We start from the raw sequence: 5,000 nt of genomic DNA, 5'->3' as shown, positions 1-5,000 counted from the left end.
TTGATAGATAATGTGTTTGTCAAGAGGCTGATTTATGTAGCGGCCGGTGGAGTGACGGGTGACAGGACTCATGTGGGAGTCTATGGCGGGAGATAACCGGTCCCAGCTGCTGGGGCCTCTTCATTATCAGCACAGCTGGATCAACATCTATCTCTCCACACCTCCACTCCCCTCCACTCTTTCTCATCTCTTCCTCCCTCCCTTTCACTCCGTTTTGCTCGCTCCCATTCTCTACCTCAATCCACCCTCTTGTGCTCATTGTCTATGCTTCCCCTTCTCCCTCCCTCTCTCTCCCTCTCTCTCTCTCTCTCTCTTCCTTCTCCTCTCTTTCTCTGTTTTCCTCTCTGTCGTCACATTTTGGCTTGTTTCCCCCAGGCTCAGGGGCTTGAGCACTGTTTTGCTGACTTGCTGCTTTTTTTTTGTGTGTTGCAATTCTTCTGTCGCTAAATAATTCACCCCGAGTCATACAGCGCTAGGCTGTTACCGCCAGCAGTCGGGAATATGCTCGCTACCTGCATGTACTGCATTCCCCACAGCCGCCGTACCAGACTCTCAGCGCTTTGTTACCTCTGTATACACATGGCACAGCGCTAATGCTACACCTATAGCACAGAGCTTAGCGTAGCACCGTTCCTTTCACTTGTGCCTTCAGCCAGCCTTTGGTGCTTATTAAAGTCATATTTTAAACCTATTCTTAGTGCCTGGCAGGTTTGAGTTTCCCACTGGGGGCTAAGAGATGTCTGTTGTTGGGGTAAAAAGATATCACCTGGGCGAGTGGAATCCTCCTCTATTGGATGTCGAAGAATTACTCATCTGTTTTAATTCTTTTTTTTTACTCATTTTAAAAGCTTTTGAGGGGGTCTGAATGCTCTCCAAATGAAAATAGCCCGAGTAGCAGAAGATATCTATCAGAGTGCCCAGCTGTCAGTTAAATAAAGGAGCGCCATATTAAATCACATTAGCCCTATTGATCTCTGTTTTGGCCTAGGTGTGGTTTCATCTATTTTATCCTCATGGACTAATGGCTTCACCAGATGAACAATAGCAAAGTCCTGCATTTAACTCAGCAATCTGGACAGTCTACTCACTAAGCTATACGTTTCCTTTGTATTTCCTCATGACGCAGGATTCGTTTTCAGGTCGGACTTTTTAATTTGACTGCATTAGCTGTGACAAAACCATTTTCAACCATTTTCATAGTTGTTTTCAATCTATTCCAGACTCTCTAAAACCTAAAAGCCCATTGCCCACACCACCTCTGTCACAGAACCTTAATTAATTTGGCCCTAATTTGCCAACTGGAGGATTGTCCCCGTGTTCACTCCAGTCCACTACCCAATGGTAATAAGCCCTCGTGCCGTAATGGTGGCTCTTGGCCCGGGTGACAGTGGTGACAGTAGTGTGTCGCTTGTGGTCCTTTGCGTGCCCTCATTCCAGAGGGCTGCTCGGACTGAGGGAGAGTAAGGGGCTTCATCCCGAGTTAATGATCTCCCAGTAGGTCAAGAGAAACTTTGTGTCAGTCTCCAATGCGGCAGACTATAAAGAGACACCGATACTTCTGGGACTTTTCCCCCCGTTTCTCGGTCCCCCCCCCCACACACACACACACACATGTTTTTTTTTCAGGGTTTCTTCATTAATTCTGCAGTCTGAATTTAGAATAACAAGTTTTATTACACACCCTCGAAACGGTTTCATCAGGGTCTTGAGGCTCTCTCTTTTTCTCTTCACTTTTGATTTCTCTCTCTCTACATCTCTTTTTTCTATCTCTTTTTCCTCTCTCTACTCAGAATCTCTATTCTTCTCCAGTTTATTGTTCTCTGTTTCTCCTCTTTCTTTCCTTACTGTCCCTCTACACACACACACACACACACACACACACACACACACACACACACACACACACACACACACACACACACACACACACCACTTGACGGAGGTATAGGTCAGAGCCTCTGGCACTGCCCCCTGTGTGATGTGCTGACCTGAGCCTGTCGCTGGTCAGCCAGGAGGCGACTGGCTGTGCCCGAGGGCAGGCTTTGGGCCCTGCAGCCATTGGCTCAGCTCCACTGAAAGACCAACCAACCACAGCATTCCTCAAGAGCTCCGCCAGTAAATCTTCATTCACCAGGGACCGATTCACTGCTCCATCCACCCACACACACACACACACGCGTACAACAAGCACATACACACGTACCACACACGCACATACATATGCAACCACTCACACACACACACACACACACACACACACACACAAACACACACACACACACACACACACACACACACACACACACACACACACACACACACACACATAAACAAGGTAGGAAGGTAGCCTAGTGGCCCAGGAGAAATAAACGCAGTGAATTTGGGTGGAAAGATGGTCAAGTTGATTAAATCAGTGGAGATCTCCCGACAAAACCCTGTGCAAAATATTAAACACCAAAGATAAATGGTGAAAAAAAGACACTTAAAGACAAGACAAAGTAAAGAGAGGAGAAAAAAACAAAGTACAAAGAAACTCGTCACACACTGGACAAGTTACAAAGAAATGCAAAACCCCACAACAATCACGCACAACAAGGACAGGACAGCACATCAAGCCAAGTATAGTGACCCTCCCCGTGCCTTCTCCCACCACAGGGACTTAAGGGACTACTGTAGGTGACATGCAGCACACGCCCCGTTCTGCACCACAAAACTCATGATGTGTATCCAAACCAAAAGACATAATAGGAAGACAAATAACAGCCTGTATGCACATAGACCTGTGAACTTCCAAAATAATGCAATACACAGTAAACAAAATAAGAAAAGCAAATTTTGAATAAATCACTTGAATTAATTGTGCGATAGGTTGCATTTTCTCTCCTTATTACACAAACACACACACAAACACACACACACATACACACACACCCCTCTTTCTCTCCATGCTTCATTATACTCATTTGTGGCCACTGTGGCCCCTCTGCTCTGGTTAGGGGTCAGGATGTGTTTGGTGAAGTGTGCCGGCCGCATGTGTGTGTGTGTGTGTGTGTGTGTGTGTGTGTGTGTGTGTGTGTGTGTGTGTTTGTGTGTCTGTGTGACACACGGTCCCCCCACACAGGGCCATGCCTGAGTGAGTGATGGCGTGCGGTCATCTTAAATGACACAGAATGTAATTACCTGTAGGCCCCTGTCAGAGCCGGTTTGGTGCCCTCCACATCTCGCCCACAGAGCAACACAAGTCAGGAATGGACCAGAAATAAATTACAGCCATGATCAGCTCAGCACTGTCTGGGCCTTTGCTTTGTGATGGTATGGGTATTTGTCCTTGACAGACCTTTTGGTGATCAGATAGCCATCTGTCCACAGGGACATCTCTGTCCTTTAGATTGCACTTCAAGAGCAACCATTTGACATTGGCTTTAACTTGTTTAAAACATTTTTTTCTGAGGTATTTCTGGCTGGGCCTGATTTATGTTCAACATTGAAACATAGACGGATACGGACGGAAGCTCTCGTTCTCTGCATTGATTTTGTCTGTTTTTTTCTGTCCATTCACTTCAAGCATACGAATGGAGCGGATCAACTTCAGAAATGGGCGTAACCATTTACACATGAAAGGGAGCATAAACCAGTCTTTCCACTTTTGAGCTTAAATCTCACATGTACATTATATACTATATAGCTGTCATGGAGGAGGCTGCTTGAATGAAGTAACATTTCATTTGTTACAGTCTGTGTGTGTGTGTGTGTGTGTGTGTGTGTGTGTGTGTGTGTGTGTGTGTGTGTGTGTGTGTGTGTAATCTTAGGAAGTATGTCTCAGTTGTAAAGATTGAGCGCCAGTTTATCTTTGCGACCACTAGAGGGCTGCGCTCCTCACTACCTCTCTCTTTCTTCATCTCTTTCTCTGTCTCGCTCTCTCTTCCCTTTTACGTCTTGGCACAGTGCAGTGGAGTGGAGGGAGCAAGTGTGTGTGTGTGTGTGTGTTTGTGAGAGCGAGAAAGATAGAGAGAGGAAGAAAAAGGATGAGGGAGAGAGAGGAGGAGAGAGAAGGGGCAGAGGGAGGAAGAGGATGAGAAAAAGAGAGGAGAGAGAGAGAGAAGAGAGGAGGAGAGAGAGCTGGCCTCTGCCTTGCTACGCAGGCTGAATGCTGATGTGTCACGCTGCTGCAGCAGTGGCCCACTTATCCAAGTAACCTCCTCCTCCTTCTCCTCACGCGCAAGCTCTGCTCAGCCTTCTCCTTCAACACTCCACCTCTCCCTCCTCGTCCTCGTCCTCCTCTTCCTTCTCCTCCTCCTCTTCCTCCTCGTCCTTCTCCTCATGCGCAAGAACAGCTTCAGCCTTCTCCTTCAACACTCCTCCTCTCCCTCATCCTCCTCTTCCTCATCCTCCTCCTCCTCTGCTCTGCCGTCCTCCTCCTTTCTCTCCTTTCCCTGCATCTCACCATTTCTCCTCTCGACCGCAGTGGCGTGGGAAACCCAGATAGCTCCAGACTCAGAGAGTCGGCTGTGGTCTGGCCCTGATCTGGCACATGTGTGTCTGGTGCGCTCTGGATCCGGGGTGCATCAACCCGCAGCAGAGTCACAAAATGAGGACGCTGTTTGTGTGCCAGTGCCAACACTTTCCCGCAAATGGGACACATGCTGTGGTGTGTGTGTGTTTTTTTTAGGAGGCAGGATGGGATGGGGCGGGTGAAGGGTGCATATCCACGTGCTGGTTTGAGTATGTAGGCTGTGTGGCACGTTACGCTGCTGTAAGCATAGTGAGTGATGCTTAGCGGTGGGTGGCGGATAGGTCGGCAGTGACAATGCTGGGCCGTAACATGCAGTAGCTCTTCTAATGACCTCTCATATTGCAGATCCAGCTTTCTCCACTTGTCACCTCAAAAGTGCTCTCAGTGATGCTGGAGGATGCAACCTTATTAGGCCACCTGATTCCTGCATATTCCTTGTTGCCATGCGGTGCTGCATGAATGGATGTCCAAGTGTTAAGTCCCCTCC

General features: G+C 47.8%; 1 protein-coding gene across 2 annotated transcripts in view; it reads left to right on the top strand.

The window, feature by feature from the left end:
- Positions 1-5,000, top strand: part of grin2aa (glutamate receptor, ionotropic, N-methyl D-aspartate 2A, a) — a 126,119-nt gene that overhangs the window by 35,553 nt on the left and 85,566 nt on the right. The window lies entirely within an intron of this gene.

This window comes from Alosa alosa, chromosome 6 (genome assembly GCF_017589495.1).
Source record: "Alosa alosa isolate M-15738 ecotype Scorff River chromosome 6, AALO_Geno_1.1, whole genome shotgun sequence".
NCBI lineage: Eukaryota > Metazoa > Chordata > Actinopteri > Clupeiformes > Clupeidae > Alosa > Alosa alosa.
The sequence above is the reverse complement of the archived record's forward strand: the minus strand, read 5'-3'. Positions and strand labels throughout refer to the sequence as shown.